The sequence below is a fragment of the Somniosus microcephalus genome, unplaced genomic scaffold (genome assembly GCF_052327205.1).
Source record: "Somniosus microcephalus isolate GS21.2 unplaced genomic scaffold, FLI_Smic_1.0 unresolved_chr9, whole genome shotgun sequence".
In the NCBI taxonomy this organism is placed as follows: Eukaryota; Metazoa; Chordata; class Chondrichthyes; order Squaliformes; family Somniosidae; genus Somniosus; species Somniosus microcephalus.
Window position 1 is genome coordinate 16,956,782 of NW_028225187.1, and position 17,903 is coordinate 16,974,684.

Sequence of the window (17,903 nt, forward strand, 5' to 3'; positions counted from 1 at the left end):
TGCTTGCTGCACCTGCATGTCTGCTTTCAGTGACTGGTGTACAAGGACACCCAGGTCCCTCTGTACATCAACATTTCCCAATCTATCACCATTTAAATAATACTTTCTGTTTTTCCTACCGAAGTGGATAACTTCACATTTATCCACGTTATACTGCATCTGCCGTGTATTTGCCCACTCACTCAACTTGTCTAAATCGCCTTGAAGCCTCTTTGCATCCTCCTCACAACTCACAATCCCACCTAGTTTCATGTCGTCAGCAAACTTGGAAATATTACATTTGGTTCCCTCATCCAAATCATTGATATATATTGTGAATAGCTGGGGCCCAAGCACTGATCCCTGCGGTACCCCACTAGTCACCGCCTGCCACCCCGAAAAAGACCCATTTATTACATAGAAACATAGAAGATAGGAGCAGGAGTCGGCCATTCGGCCCCTCGAGCCTGCTCCGCCATTCAATGAGATCATGGCTGATCATCCAAATTCAGTACCCTGTCCCTGCTTTCTCCCCATATCCCTTGATCCCTTTAGCCTTAAGAAATATATCCCACTCCTTCTTGAATATATTTAATGAATTGGCCTCCACTGCCTTCTGTGGTAGAGAATTCCACAGGTTCACCACTCTCTGGGTGAAGAAATTCCTCCCCATCTCAGTCCTGAATGGCTTACCCCTTATCCTTAGACTGTGACCCCTGGTTCTGGACTCCCCCGACCATCGGGAACATCCTTCCTGCATCTAGTCTGTCTAGTCCTGTTAGAATTTTATAAGTTTCAATGAGATCCCCTCTCAATCTTCTAAACTCCAGTGAGTATAAGCCTAATCTATCCAATCTCTCCTCATACGTCATTCCTGCCATCCCAGGTATCAGTCTGGTGAATCTTCGCTGCACTCCCTCCATGGCAAGAACATCCTTCCTCAGATAAGGCGACCAAAACTGCACACAATACTCAAGGTGTGGTCTCACCAAGGCCCTGTACAACTGCAGCAAGACATCCTTGCTCCTGTACTCGAATCCTCTCGCTACGCAGGCCAACATACCATTTGCCTTCTTCACCACCTGCTGCACCTGCATGCTTACCTTCAGTGACTGGTGCACAAGGACACCCAGGTCTCGTTGCACTTCCCCCTTCTCCCAATCTATTGCCGTTCAGATAATAATCTGCCTTCCTGTTTTTGACACCAAAGTGGATAACCTCGCATTGATCCGCACCTGCTCTGTGTTTCCTGTCTGTTAACCCAATTTTCAATCCATCAATAAATGCCGGCCTTGCCAGCATCGCCCACATCCCAGGAACGAGCAAAAAGACATACCTGAAAGAATAAAAAAGATCCCAGACACAAAAGCAAGGATGGTCCGCTGCGGACGGATGTGTCCGATGTTGCTGATGACAAAAGCAGTGAAGACAAAGAGAAGGCTCACCATGGGAAACGGAGTGGCTGTCCGAACCATTTCTGAAAGTCAACAGCAAGAGTATTCATGATCCTCGAGAGGATTAGCGGCTTTCAGCTCCACCCGCTCCCAACACAACAACAGCAACTGTATACAAGCCCACTGACTCCCACAGCCACCTGGACTACACGTCCTCCCACCCCCCGCCTCCTATAAGGACTCTATTCCCATCTCCCAGTTTCTCCGTCTCCGCCGCATCTGCTCCAACGGTGCCACCTTCCACAGCAGTGCTTCCGACGTGTCTTCCTTTCTCCTCAACCGAGGATTCCCCGCTACCGTGGTTGACACGGCCCTCGACCGTGTCCGTTCTATCCCCCTCCCTCCCGGAACCACGATAGGGTTCCCCTTGTCCTCACCTTTCGCCCCAGCAGCCTCTGCATTCAACGGATCGTCCTCCGCCATTTCCGCCACCTCCAGCGCGATCCCACCACCAAAACACATCTTCCGCTCCCCTCCACCTTTCAGCATTCCGTAAGGACCGCTCCCTCCGCGACACCCTAGCCCACTCCTCTGTCACCCCCAGCACCCCTTCCCCTTCGCCCGGCACCTTCCCGCGCAAGCGCAGGAGATGCAACACCTGCCCTTTATCACTTCCCACTGTCCAGGGCCCCAAACACCCCTTCCAGGTGAAACAGGGATTTACTTGTACTTCTTGCAATCTAGTATACTGTATTCACTGCTCACGATGCGGTCTCCTCTACACTGGGGAGACCAAACGCAGATTGGGTGGCCGTTCAGTCCGTAAGGGTGACCCCGAGCTTCTGGTCGCCTGTCATTTTAATTCACCGCCCCATTCCCACTCGGACCTCACCGTCCTTGGCCTCTCGCATTGTTCCACGGAAGCTCAGCGTAAGCTCGAGGAACAGCACCTCATCTTCCGATTAGGCGCTTTACAGTCTTCAGGGCTCAACATCGAGTTCACAGAATCACAGAAACCCCACAGTGCAGATAGAGGCCATTTCGGCCCATCGAGCCTGCACCGACACATATCCCACCCGATCCCCGTAACCCCTACACCAACACATATCCCACCCTATCCCCATAACCCCACGTATTTAATCCCCCTAGCACTAAGGGTCAATTTATTATAGCCAATCAACCTAACCCGCACATCTTTGGACTGTGGGAGGAAACCGGAGCACCCGGAGTAAACCCACGCAAACACGGGGAGAATGTGCAAACTCCACACAGTCAGTCGCCCGAGGCCGGATTCAAACCCGGGTCCCTGGCGCTGTGAGGCAACAGTGCTAACCACTATGCCACCGTGCACATATATTTTTTATCCACACCTTTGTTTTGGCCCTCCCCCCACTTTTTCTCTTTCCCACATGGCAGCTGTCTCCCATTCTGCCGGTGCATTTCACACCTAATCTAGAGCCGTCTTTTGTCTCCACTAGTCCTATCACCATCTCGTCTCGTTTTGAATGCCTCTTAATGTCTCTTCACTTCTCTGTTGCTCTCTCATCCCCCAAACTGGCCTCTTAATCTGTTTCATTTCCTGTGCTTTTTCAGTCTTGACGAAAGGTCATCGACCTGAAACGTTACGGGCTAGATTTTCGTGGAGCCGTCAGGCGGGGTTTCAGGCATGTGGGGGAGGGGGGGGGGGAAATCCCAAATTTGGGGGTCCCGACACCATCCCGCCCAAAACCCCGCCCCACGTAAGTTTCAGGGGCGGCGGGTACCCACCCCGCACTGGGACCCGCTGAAACCAGGCGGGAAGGGATTAGTGCCAATTAACTGCCTGTTAACAGGTAGTTAACAGGCAGTTTTTAGCCTAATCCCTATTTTGAGGGGTTTCGTGTGGGTTTCCCGACGGCTCCAAACCACGCCAGGTTAGAGCAGGCGGGCCGTCGGGTTGAAGGAGTTGGAGGGGGTCGCGATGTCGGCGCTCAGGTGAGTGATGGGTGCATGAGTGCAAAGGTAAGTGTGTTTGGTGTGTCTAAAGTGTGTAAAGAACTTTTACTTACCTGTACTTACCTTCACAGCCTTTCTTCCTGTAGCCGTCGGGAGCCCATCACTCAGCCGGCACTTAAAGCTGAACGGCTGCGATCTGTGAAAAGTGACAGCTTTCAGCTTTGAGTGCCGGTAAGAGTTCTAACTGAGTCTGTGCAGAATGACTCATGTCAGAACTCAGACTGTCAGTGTTTGACAGCTTCAAACAGCTGTGAAACACTGATATTTCATCTGTCAAAAACTCTTGACAGATGAAATTGCAGTTTGTGACGTCACCTGTTGTCGGGTGGCCCTTAATTGGCCTGCTGAGCCCCGCTGGGCGGGCTCAACAAGGTCAATCAAGGGGAAATCGCGTGGATTGGCCGGGCGTCGAAGTAGGCGGGTCAAAAACCCGAAAGGGGAAGTCCCGCCTTCTTCTCGACAGGTTCGGGAAAATCTACCCCGTTGACTCTATTTCTCTCTCCACGGATGTTCCCTGGCCTGCTGAGTTTTTGCAGCATTTTCTGTTGTTATTTCGGATTTCCAGCATCCGCAGTATTTTGCTATCGTAACAGCAACGATATACCCCGCCTTTAACGTAGTAAAACGTCCCAGGGTGCTTCACAAAAGCGATTATCAAACAAAATCTGACCCCGTGCCACATGTGGAGATACTGGGACAGGTGACCAAAAGCTGGGTCAAAGAGGTCGGTTTTAAGGAGCGTCTTAAAGGAGGAGAGAGAGGCGGAGAGGTTTAGGGAGGGAATTCCAGAGCTCAGGGCCCAGGCAGCTGAAGGCACGGCCGCCAATGGTGGAGCGATGGAAATCGGGGATGCTCAAGAGGGCAGAGTTGGAGGAGTGCAGAGATTTCGGAGGGTTGTATGGCTGGAGTAGGTTACAGAGATAGGGAGGGGGGCGAGGGCCATGGAGGGATTTGAACAGGAGGATGAGAATTGTAGGAGCTGGAGGAGGTTACAGAGATAGGGAGGGGGGCGAGGGCCATGGAGGGATTTGAACAGGAGGATGAGAATTGTAGGGACTGGAGGATGTTACAGAGATAGGGGGGGGGCGAGGGCCATGGAGGGATTTGAACAGGAGGATGAGAATTGTAGGGCTGGAGGGGGTTACAGAGATGGGGGGGGCGCGAGGGCCATGGAAGGATTTGAACAGGAGGATGAGAATTGTAGGGCTGGAGGAGGTTACAGAGATAGGGAGAGGGGGCGAGGGCCATGGAGGGATTTGAACAGGAGGATGAGAATTGTAGGGGCTGGAGGAGGTTACAGAGATAGGGAGGGGGCGAGGGCCATGGAGGGACTTGAACAGGAGGATGAGAATTGTAGGGGTTGGAGGAGGTTACAGAGATAGGGAGGGTGCGAGGGGCCATGGACGGATTTGAACAGGAGGATGAGAATTGTAGGGGCTGGAGGAGGTTACAGAGATAGGGAGGGGACGAGGGCCATGGAGGGACTTGAACAGGAGGATCAGAATTGTAGGGGTTGGAGGAGGTTACAGAGATAGGGAGGGTGCGAGGGGCCATGGACGGATTTGAACAGGAGGATGAGAATTGTAGGGGCTGGAGGAGGTTACAGAGATAGGGAGGGGGGCGAGGGGCTATGGAGGGATTTGAACAGGAGGATGAGAATTGTAGGGGCTGGAGGAGGTTACAGAGATAGGGAGGGGGCGAGGGGCCATGGAGGGATTTGAACAGGAGGATGAGAATTGTAGGGGCTGGAGGAGGTTACAGAGATAGGGAGGGGGCGAGGGGGCATGGAGGGATTTGAACAGGAGGATGAGAATTGTAGGGGCTGGAGGAGGTTACAGAGATAGGGAGGGGGCGAGGGGACATGGAGGGATTTGAACAGGAGGATGAGAATTGTAGGGGCTGGAGGAGGTTACAGAGATAAGGAGGGGGTGTGGTCCATGGAGTGATTTGAACAGGAGGATGAGAATTTTGAAATCGAGGTGTTGCCGGATCGGGAGCCAGTGTAGGTCAGCGAGCACGGGGGGTGATGGGCGAACGGGACTCGGTGCGAGTTAGGACACGGGGCAGCCGAGTTTTGGATGACCTCAAGTTTACGTAGGGTGGAATGTGGGAGGCCAGCCTGGAGTGCGTTGGAATAGTCAAGTCTGGAGGTAACAAAGACATGGATGAGGGTTTCAGCAGCGGATGAACTGAGGCGGGGCGGAGACGGGCGATGTTACGGAGGTGGGAGCAGGCGGTCTTTGTTATGCTGCGGATATGTGGTCGGAAGCTCATTTCAGGGTCAAATATGACATCAAGGTTGCGTAGAGTGTGGTTCAGCCTCAGACAGATGTTAGGGAGAGGGATGGAGTCAGTGGCTCGGGAATAGAGTTGTGGCGGGGACCGATGATAGCGGTCTTCCCGATATTTAGTTGGAGGAAGTTTCTGCTCATCCAGGACTGGATGTCGGACGAGCGGTCTGACAATTTAGAGACCGTGGAGGGGTCGAGGGAAGTGGTGGTGAGGTAGAGCTGGGGGTCGTCAGCGTACATGTGGAAACTGACCCTGTGTTTTCGGATGATGTTGTCAATGGATAATGGTACATAAGATCATAAGAATTAGGAGCAGGAGTCGGCCATTCGGCCCCTTGAGCCTGCTCCGCCATTCAATAAGATCATGGCTGATCATCGGCCTCAACTCCACTTTCACGCTCGATCCCCATATCCCTCGATTCCCCTCGAGTCCAAAAATCTATCGATCTCGGCCTTGAATATACTCAACGACTGAGCCTCCACAGCCCTCTGGGGCAGAGAATTCCAAAGATTCACCGCCCTCTGAGTGAAGAAATTCCTCCTCATCTCAGTCCTCAATGGCCGACCCCTTATCCTGAGACTGTGACCCCTGGTTCGAGACGCTCCGGCCCAGGGGGAAACAGCCTCTCAGCATCGACCCTGTCAATCCCCCTCAGAATCTTGTACCTTTCAATGAGATGACCTCTCATTCTTCTAAACTCCAGGGAGTATCGGCCCAATCTACTCAATCTCCTCATAGGACAACCCTCTCATCCCAGGAATCAATCTAGTGAACCTTCGCTGCACCGCCTCCGAGGCAAGTATATATAAGGACATCAAAACTGTGCACAGTACTCCAGGTGTGGTCTCACCAAGGCCCTGTACAATTGTAGCAAGACTTCCTTACTGTTATACTCCAACCCCCTTGCAATAAAGGCCAACATGCCATTCACTTCCCTAATATTGGATGGTGAATTAACATAATGATTGATGAGGGAAAGAATCCCCCAGCGAGGGGTCAGCGCCCGTGGGAAGACCCTTGACCGCCAGCGAGGGGTCAACGCCTTTGGGAGCAGTGGATGGATAGATAGCCGAGGTTATATCGCGACGGCGGGAGAGATACTCACTGAGGATGTTTGCCGTATTTTCCGTAGTAATCTCAACCTCTGGTTCTAAGAAGTAGTCAGTAGCTACACAGCGACCATTCTCGCGGCCTGTGGGAGAGTGAGAGAGAAAGAGACAAAGCGTTTCAGCAATCAGCCAGGATTCCTGCTCCTGATCACTGTCCAGTGACCCCTGGGTTAGAGAGAGGGGAAATCAGCCAGGGTTCCTGCTCCTGATCACTGCCCAGTGACCCCTGGGTTAGAGAGAGAGGGGAAATCAGCCAGGGTTCCTGCTCCTGATCACTGTCCAGTGACCCCCTGGGTTAGAGAGAGAGGGAAATCAGCCAGGGTTCCTGCTCCTGATCACTGCCCAGTGACCCCTGGTTTGAGAGGGGAAATCAGCCAGGGTTCCTGCTCCTGATCACTGTCCAGTGACCCCTGGGTTAGAGAGAGAGGGGAAATCAGCCAGGGTTCCTGCTCCTGATCACTGCCCAGTGACCCCCTGGGTTAGAGAGAGGGGAAATCAGCCAGGGTTCCTGCTCCTGATCACTGCCCAGTGACCCCTGGGTTAGAGAGAGAGGGGAAATCAGCCAGGGTTCCTGCTCCTGATCACTGTCCAGTGACCCCTGGGTTAGAGAGAGAGGGGAAATCAGCCAGGGTTCCTGCTCCTGATCACTGCCCAGTGACCCCTGGGTTAGAGAGAGAGGGAAATCAGCCAGGGATCCTGCTCCTGATCACTGTCCAGTGACTGCTGGGTTAGAGAGAGAGGGGAAATCAGCCAGGGTTCCTGCTCCTGGTCACTGTGCAGTGATCCCTGGGTTAGAGAGAGGGGAAATCAGCCAGGGTTCCTGCTCCTGATCACTGTCCAGTGACCCCTGGGTTAGAGAGAGGGGAAATCAGCCAGGGTGCCTGCTCCTGATCACTGTCCAGTGACCCCTGGGTTAGAGACAGGGGAAATCAGCCAGGGTTCCTGCTCCTGATCACTGCCCAGTGACCCCTGGGTTAGAGAGAGAGGGGAAATCAGCCAGGGTTCATAGAAACATAGAAGATAGGAGCAGGAGTAGGCCATTCGGCCCCTCGAGCCTACTCCGCCATTCAATGAGATCATGGCTGATCATCCAAATTCAGTACCCTGTCCCCGCTTTCTCCCCATATCCCTTGATCCCTTTAGCCTTAAGAAATATATGCATGAGGGTCAATGAGCCAGGATTCCTGCTCCTGATCTCCTCCCCAGTTCATACCTGCGACAAAGCACACTCTCCACAGGCCCGAGTGCAGGGCCATGGTGATCTCGGTGGTCTGGTTGTGCTGGGAGATGATCCCTTCCTCCATGTAGAGCCAGTAGTCGGTGCTGACGGCGATGCCCACCAGCAGGAGGCCGCTGGCCCCGAACACACTGCTGAGCAGGGTCAGGGCGCGGGCGCTGCAGGAACCCAGACCCTCCAGGGCTGCACCGAGCGAGTGGACCAGACTTCAACGGGAGAGCGAGGCTGAAAGAGAGCAGAGAGAGCGAGGCATGACCAGTCAAAGATACCCAGGGCTAGCGGCCATGTTTAGATTAAATCCCAGCCTGTAACTCACCCAGAGCTACCTGTTATCGTCTATAGAAAGCCCCTGAACCACTCGATTAGATTCCAGCCTGCAACTCACTCCCGGGTATCTGTTATTCTATATATAAACCCCCTGAACCCCTCGATTAGATTCCAGCCTGTAACTCACTCCAGGGTATCTGTTATTCTATATATAAACCCCCCCGAACCCCTCGATTAGATTCCAGCCTGTAACTCACTCCCGGGTATCTGTTATTCTATATATAAACCCCCCCGAACCCCTCGATTAGGTTCCAGCCTGTAACTCACTCCCGGGTATCTGTTATTCTATATATAAACCCCCCCGAACCCCTCGATTAGATTCCAGCCTGTAACTCACTCCCGGGTATCGGTTATTCTATATATAAACCCCCCCGAACCCCTCGATTAGATTCCAGCCTGTAACTCACACCCGGGTATCTGTTATTCTATATATAAAACCCCCCGAACCCCTCGATTAGATTCCAGCCTGTAACTCATTCCCGGGTATCTGTTATTCTATATATAAACCCCCTGAACCCCTCGATTAGGTTCCAGCCTGTAACTCACTCCCGGGTATCTGTTATTCTACATATAAACCCCCCGAACCCCTCGATTAGATTCCAGCCTGTAACTCACTCCCGGGTATCTGTTATTCTATATATAAATCCCCCGAACCCCTCGATTAGATTCCAGCCGGTAACTCACTCCCGGGTATCTGTTATTCTATATATAAACCCCCCCGAACCCCTCGATTAGATTCCAGCCTGTAACTCACTCCCGGGGATCTGTTATTCTATATATAAGCCCCCCGAACCCCTCGATTAGATTCCAGCCTGTAACTCACTCCCGGGTATCTGTTATTCTATATATAAACCCCCCCGAACCCCTCGATTAGATTCCAGCCGGTAACTCACTCCCGGGTATCTGTTATTCTATATATAAACCCCCCGAACCCCTCGATTAGATTCCAGCCTGTAACTCACTCCCAGGTATCTGTTATTCTATATATAAACCCCCCGAACCCCTCGATTAGATTCCAGTCTGTAACTCACTCCCGGGTATCTGTTATTCTATATATAAACCCCCCGAACCCCTCGATTAGATTCCAGCCTGTAACTCACTCCCAGGCATCTGTTATTCTATATATAACCCCCCCCGAACCCGTCGATTAGATTCCAGCCTGTAACTCACTCCCGGGTATCTGATATTCTATATATAAACCACCCGAACCCCTCGATCAGATTCCAGCCTGCAACTCACTCCCGGGCATCTGTTATTCTATATATAAAGCCCCCGAAACCCCTCGATTCGATTCCAGCCTTTAACACACTCCCGGGTATCTGTTATTCTAAATATAAACACCCCCAAACCCCTCGATTAGATTCCAGCCTGTAACTCACTCCAGGGTATCTGTTATTCTATATATAAACCCCCCCGAACCCCTCAATTAGATTCCAGCCTGTAACTCATTCCCGGGTATCTGTTATTCTATATATAAAACCCCTGAACCCCTCGATTAGATTCCAGCCTGTAACTCACTCCCGGGTATCTGTTATTCTATATATAAACCCCCTGAACCCCTCGATTAGATTCCAGCCTGTAACTCACTCCAGGGTATCTGTTATTCTATATATAAAACCCCCGAACCCCTCGATTAGGTTCCAGCCTGTAACTCACTCCCGGGTATCTGTTATTCTATATATAAACCCCCCGAACCCCTCGATTAGATTCCAGCCTGTAACTCACTCCCGGGTATCTCTTATTCTATATATAAACCCCCCCGAACCCCTCGATTAGATTCCAGTCAGTAACTCACTCCCGGGAATCTGTTATTCTATATATAAACCCCCCTGAACCCCTCGATTAGATTACAGCCTATAACTCCCTCCCGGGTATCTGTTATTCTATATATAAACCCCCCCGAAACCCTCGATTAGATTCCAGCCTGTAACTCACTCCCGGGTATCTGTTATTCTATATATAAACCCCCCGAACCACTCGATTAGATTCCAGCCTGTAACTCACTCCCGGGTATCTGTTATTCTATATATAAACCCCCCGAACCCCTCGATTAGATTCCAGCCTGTAACTCACTCCCGGGTATCTGTTATTCTATATATAAACCCCCCGAACCCCTCGATTAGATTCCAGCCTGTAACTCACTCCCGGGTATCTGTTATTCTAAATATAAACCCCCCGAACCCCTCGAATAGATTCCAGCCTGTAACTCACACCCGGGTATCTGTTATTCTATATATAAACCCCCCGAACCCCTCGATTAGATTCCAGCCTGCAACTCACTCCCGGGTATCTGTTATTCTATATATAAACCCCCCGAACCCCTCGATTAGATTCCAGCCTGTAACTCACTCCCGGGTATCTGTTATTCTATATATAAACCCCCCTAAAACCCTCGATTAGATTCCAACCAGGAACTGACTCCCGGGTATCTGGTATTCTATATATAAACCCCCCCCGAACCCCTCGATTAGATTCCAGCCAGTAACTCACTCCCGGGTATGTTATTCTATATATAAACCCCCCCCGAACCTTTCGATTAGATTCCAGCCTGTAACTCACTCCCGGGTATCTGTTATTCTATATATAAACCCCCCCGAACCCCTCGATTAGATTCCAGCCTGTAACTCACTCCCGGGTATCTGTTATTCTATATATAAACCTCCTGAACCCCTCGATTAGATTCCAGTCAGTAACTCACTCCCAGGTATCTGTTATTCTATATATAAATCCCCCCGAACCCCTCGATTAGATTCCAGCCTGTAACTCACTCCCGGGTATCTGTTATTCTGTATATAAACCCCCCCGAACCCCTCGATTAGATTCCAGCCTGTAACTCACTCCCGGGTATCCGTTATTCTAAATATAAACCCCCCGAACGCCCCGATTAGATTCCAGCCTGTAACTCACTCCCGGGTATCTGTTATTCTGTATATAAACCCCCCCGAACCCCTCGATTAGATTCCAGCCTGTAACTCACTCCCGGGTGTCTGTTATTCTATATATAAACCCCCCGAACCACTCGATTAGATTCCAGCCTGTAACTCACTCCCGGGCATCTGTTATTCTATATATAAACCCCCCCGAACCCCTCGATTAGATTCCAGCCTGTAACTCACTCCCGGGAATCTGTTATTCTATATATAAACCCCCTGAACCCCTCGATTAGATTCCAGCCTGTAACTCACTCCCGGGTATCTGTTATTCTATATATAAACCCCCCCCGAACCCCACGATTAGATTCCAGCCTGTAACTCACTCCCGGGTATCTGTTATTCAGTATATAAACCCCCCCGAACCCCTCGATTAGATTCCAGCCTGTAACTCACTCCCGGGTATCTGTTATTCTATATATAAACCCCCCGAACCCCTCGATTAGATTCCAGCCTGTAACTCACTCCCGGGTATCTGTTACTCTATATATAAACTCCCCGAACCCTTCGATTAGATTCCAGCCTGTAACTCACTCCCGGGTATCTGTTATTCTATATATAAAGCCCCCGAACCCCTCGATTAGATTCCAGCCTGTAACTCACTCCCGGGTATCTGTTATTCTATATATAAACCCCCCGAACCCCTCGATTAGATTCCAGCCTGTAACTCACTCCCGGGTATCTGTTATTCTATATATAAACCCCCCAACCCCTCGATTAGATTCCAGCCTGTAACTCACTCCCGGGTATCTGTTATTCTATATATAAACCCCCCGAACCCCTCGATTAGATTCCAGCCTGTAACTCACTCCCGGGTATCTGTTATTCTATATATAAACTCCCCGAACCCTTCGATTAGATTCCAGCCTGTAACTCACTCCCGAGTATCTGTTATTCGATATATAAACCCCCCGAACCCCTCGATTAGATTCCAGCCTGTAACTCACTCCCGGGTATCTGTTATTCTATATATAAACCCCCCGAACCCCTCGATTAGATTCCAGCCTGTAACTCACTCCCGGGTATCTGTTATTCTATATATAAACCCCCTGAACCCCTCGATTAGATTCCAGCCTGTAAATCACTCCTGGGTATCTGTTATTCTATATAAAACCCCCCTGAACCCCTCGATTAGATTCCAGCCTGTAACTCACTCCCGGGTATCTGTTATTCTAAATATAAACCCCCGAACCCCTCGATTAGATTCCAGCCTGTCACTCACTCCCGGGTATCTGTTATTCTAAATATAAACCCCCGAACCCCTCGATTAGATTCCAGCCTGTAACTCACTCCCGGGTATCTGTTATTCTATATATAAACCCCTCGAACCCCTCGATTAGATTCCAGCCTGTAACTCACTCCCGGGTATCTGTTATTCTATATATAAACCCCCCGAACCCCTCGATTAGATTCCAGCTTGTAACTCACTCCCGGGTATCTGTTATTCTATATATAAACCCCCCCTGAACCCCTCGATTAGATTCCAGCCTGTAACTCACTCCCGGGTATCTGTTATTCTATATATAAACCCCCCGAACCTCTCGATTAGATTCCAGCTTGTAACTCACTCCCGGGTATCTGTTATTCTATATATAAAGCCCCCGAACCCCTCGATTAGATTCCAGCCTGTAACTCACTCCCGGGTATCTGTTATTCTATATATAAACCCCCCGAACCCCTCGATTAGATTCCAGTCTGTACCTCACTCCCGGGTATCTGTTATTCTATATATAAACCCCCCGAACCTCTCGATTAGATTCCAGCCTGTAACTCACTCCCGGGGTATCTGTTATTCTATATATAAAGCCCCCTGAACCCCCCGATTAGATTCCAGCCTGTAACTCACTCCCGGGTATCTGCTATTCTATATATAAACCCCCGAACCCCTCGATTAGATTCCAGCCTGTAACTCACTCCCGGGTATCTGTTGTTCTATATATAAACCCCCCCGAACCCCTCGATTAGATTCCAGCCTGTAACTCACTCCCGGGTATCTGTTATTCTATATATAAACCCCCCGAACCCCTCGATTAGATTCCAGCCTGTAACTCACTCCCGGGTATCTGTTATTCTATATATAAACCCCCCGAACCCCTCGATTAGATTCCAACCTGTAACTCACTCCCGGGTATCTGTTATTCGATATATAAACCCCCCGAACCCCTCGATTAGATTCCAGCCTGTAACTCACTCCCGGGTATCTGTTATTCTATATATAAACCCCCCGAACCCCTCGATTAGATTCCAGCCTGCAACTAACTCCCGGGTATCTGTTATTCTATATATAAACCCCCCGAACCCCTCGATTAGATTCCAGCCTGTAACTTGTTGTGTATGTAATATGTGTGCTACTTTGAACCTATGGACAGGACTGCACTACTTGTTGGGCGTAGTGATACGCAGTACCACTCCTGGCCATAGGGGTATAAATAGTACTGTGGGTACTGATCTCCCCTCAGTTCCCGCCTGTGGGCATGAAGTAAAGACCTACGTATAGTCCCTACCTCCAACCAGTAAAGACCTGTTTGAGTTATACGTTTAAGTCTTTGTGTTAATTGTTCAATACAATACACATACTTAACACTGGCGACAAGTCAGGTTCTTACCCTGCGGCAGTTGAAGAGAGGTTTCAAACATCACCACCCCACTAGAAGCGACAGGCTTTAGGACTCTGAAGCCTCCATCAGCGACTGAGCACTGGAGTGCAGCAAACATCCTGACAGCTTCCAGCGACTGGCAGAAGTCTTTCTGCAGTTTCCTTGTTCAACGTAGGTGGTGGGGTAAGCCGTGCAGTGTTGGCTGCAAAGACAGGGCTGGGGAAGTTGGAGAAGATAAGGGCGATCGCAATCCCTGATAAGAGCCGCGGTGAAACGCGCGAGCGGGTAAGCCAGAGCCCGGGAGGGAGCGAGCAAGAGCCGCGCGAGCGGGTGAGCCAGAGGCCGGGAGCCGCTTCAAGTGCGAGGCGCAGCGCGGGCCAGCGATCGGAACCAAAGATAAGGGCCGCACTCGGACTGAAAGGCGCGGCGGCTGCAGAAGCTCAAGGTGCGAGAGCCGCGGTGCACAGCGCGGGCTATCGATCGCACAGAAGATAAGGGCCGCACTCGGGGGCTGAAGGGAGAGGGCGTCGGGGGACGGGTGAAGACCGCCAAGCGCGGGAAAACCGCCATTTTGTGGGCGGAGGACGACGGCAAGAGCGGGAAGCCGCCATCTTTGATAACAAGTAAACAAAATAAAATCTGAGAAATTGCAAATCTACAATGCCTAAACACGGGAATATTAGCACCTTTGATAGTGACCTCGAAGATTGGGCCATATATGTTGAAAGAGTAAAAAATTATTGTAAGGCCAATAAAATTCGTGACCAAGATAAAGCTCTAACATTATTAAATTTAATGGGTGCGAAGACATACGGGCAATTGAAACACCTGTTATCACCAGATGAACCGGCGGATAAGACGTTCGATGAGATTGTTACTGTCCTGAAAGATCATCTAAACCCCACGCCGCTGATGCTAGCGGAATGATTTAAATTTTATGACAGAAGGCAGCTACAGCATGAAAGCAATGCTGAATATTTGCTGGAATTGCGTAAATTAGCGAAATATTGCCAGTTTGGAATGGGACTGACAGATGCACTACGAGACAAATTTGTGTGTGGTTTATTTAAACAGGATACACAAAAGCGACTGCTCGAGGAGAATGAGCTGACGCTTGAGAAGGCGGTCACTATGGCAGCAGCACACGAAGCCGCAGCGAGAGGCACGGCAGTAATGCAGCTACGGTCACCGGAGCTCAGTGCACACAAATTGGGTGTGAGTTCTGGCAAATGTTATCGTTGTGGAAAGACAACGCATGATCAGAACCAGTGTTGGTTTAAAAACCAAGAATGTAGAACTTGTGGTAGGCTTGGACATATATCTAGAGTATGCAGGTCAGGGAAGAAAACCAGCAACAAGAAGTCACCGCAAGGAAAATACGCAAAGGTACACAAGGTGACCGAACAGGAGTCCGATTCAGACGCTAGCAGTAATGAACTGGCTAGCTTAAGCTGTAATGAACTGGCTAGCTTAAGAGTACTCAACGCTGGTAAGGGTGCAGACCTCCAGACAATTTGGGTCACTCTTCAGATAGAAGGAGTCCAAGTAAAACTGGAATTGGACACTGGATCGGCATTGACGGTCATAAATAAGAAAGATTACGGAAAGTTATTCCAACATATTCCCCTACAGGATACGGGGATTATATTGAAAACATACACGGGGCAAAGAGTGTACCCCATCGGGAAAATAGAGGTTGCAGTGGTCCACAAGGGCGAAGACAGTCAAATAATGGACTTATATGTGATATCTGAAGGAGGTTCTCCACTACTGGGACGGGAGTGGATTAGGAAAATGAATATGGACTGGCATTTCCTACAAACAATAACGAGTGAGAACTCGGTGAAGATAGTCAGCCCAGACTCTGGAACGGATGATGGTAAGCCCAACTCAGGTGCAAAAGACAAAGTTTCAGCACAGAATTCCACTGAGCAACAACAACATAGTTTAACTGTGGATTCTGAGTCTGGCAAGTCTACTGATGTGCCCATTTCTGAGGGACACCGGGCTTGAACTCAACTCCATTTCAAACTACAACAGCAATTAGAACAAATGCTTCGCCGTTGTGAGCAAGAGTTGAATGCAACGAAAGAGTTCTTTGATATAGAGTTGGAGAATCTGGAAAGACAACAGAAGCAGCTGATGGAGAAAATGGAGCAGGAGCACACAAAACGTCTGATGTCAGAGGAGTTAACGGTCAGCCAACTCCTGCATATGCTGAAGGACAGGACTCTGAAATGGGAAAAACTTGAACACGAACTTCAATATTCAAACGAAAGGGGTTCGGAGCTCTCAAAGGTTATTGGAAGAGCTGAGGTGGCAACACAGACTGAGATGACTGCAACAGAGCAGCCCTTGGATGCCAAAAGTACGCTGACTCACGTCAACGTAGAACAACAGACCGCTGAAACAGCTGCTCCGGTAGAGGGATTGAATAGTCCGATCAATCAATCTCCAAAAGAAGTTGAAGTAGTAAAATCTCAAATGAGGTCATTAGTAAACGACTTGCTGAAAGCCCAGAAAAAGCTGGATGAAGAGGTACGCATGAAGAAGTCTCTTCAGGAAAGATGTCTGGACTTGGAACAAAAGCTGGCTAACGCCCAGCTGGGTATGGAGGAAATAGAAGACCCTCTCGCTGGCCTAGATCAGGACGACACCGAATATTACTATGTCCTGTCCTGCCCAACTTGTAACTTCGACTCCCACCATACAGAAATCATGGAGGAGCACCGAAAGTCTACGGAACATCGGGAGAAGGTGGCTCTACTACGGAAAAAGGAGGGAGAGAAGGAGGAACTGCGCATGCAGCTGGCAGCTGACAGTGGAGCCCAGAGAGTCTCCAAGAAGCAGAAAAGGAAAAGTAAAAACAGAAGATGACCCATCTGAACCATTATCACCTCTACCAGATCACACACGTGGTCCCTCCGAACGGAGCCAATTCAGTTCGGAAGTTCAAACTGTTAAATCCATGGAAGGACTATTGAATGAGTCACTCCAGCAACGTGAACCGACTCCACCACAGAGATTGAATCTGTGAACTGTTTTCCGCAGAGACTGAATCTGTGATCTGTTTTGACATGAAGTTATCTATGTATCTATGTTATTCTGTTATGTAAACCTGAAGTTATATATGTATATATGTTATTACGTTATGTTAAATGGGGAGATGACTGTAAAGCTAGGAAGGGAGGAATGTTGTGTATGTAATATGTGTGCTACTTTGAACCTATGGACAGGACTGCACTACTTGTTGGGCGTAGTGATACGCAGTACCACTCCTGGCCATAGGGGTATAAATAGTACTGTGGGTACTGATCTCCCCTCAGTTCCCGCCTGTGGGCATGAAGTAAAGACCTATGTATAGTCCCTACCTCCAACCAGTAAAGACCTGTTTGAGTTATACATTTAAGTCTTTGTGTTAATTGTTCAATACAATACACATACTTAACATAACTCACTCCCGGGTATCTGTTATTCTAAATATAAACCCCCTGAACCCCTCGAATAGATTCCAGCCTGTAACTCACTCCCGGGTATCTGTTATTCTATATATAATCCCCCCGAACCCCTCGATTAGATTCCAGTCTGTAACTCACTCCCGGGTATCTGTTATTCTAAATATAAACCCCCTGAAACCCTCGAATAGATTCCAGCCTGTAACTCACTCCCGGGTATCTGTTATTCTATATATAAACACCCCTGAACCCCTCGTTTAGATTCCAGCCTGTAACTCACTCCCGGGTATCTGTTATTCTATATATAAACCCCCCGAACCCCTCGATTAGATTCCAGCCTGTAACTCACTCCCGGGTATCTGTTATTCTATATATAAACCCCCCGAACCCCTCGATTAGATTCCAGCCTGTAACTCACTCCCGGGTATCTGTTATTCTATATATAAACCCCCCGAACCCCTCGATTAGATTCCAGCCTGTAACTCACTCCCGGCTATCTGTTATTCTATATATAAACCCCCCGAACCCCCCGATTAGATTCCAGTCTGTAACTCACTCCCGGGTATCTGTTATTCTATTTATAAACCC

At 49.6% G+C, this 17,903-nt stretch overlaps 1 pseudogene across 1 annotated transcript in view; it reads right to left on the reverse strand.

The window, feature by feature from the left end:
* LOC147084832 (uncharacterized) overlaps positions 1-8,214 on the reverse strand; it is a 97,697-nt pseudogene extending 89,483 nt beyond the window's left edge. The window contains exons 1-3 of the transcript XR_015075829.1: positions 7,983-8,214; positions 6,766-6,852; positions 1,316-1,456 (exon numbers count right to left, since the gene is read on the reverse strand). The product of XR_015075829.1 is annotated as an uncharacterized LOC147084832 (transcript). The remainder of the gene's footprint in view (positions 1-1,315; positions 1,457-6,765; positions 6,853-7,982) is intronic.
* Positions 8,215-17,903: the final 9,689 nt, after the last annotated feature.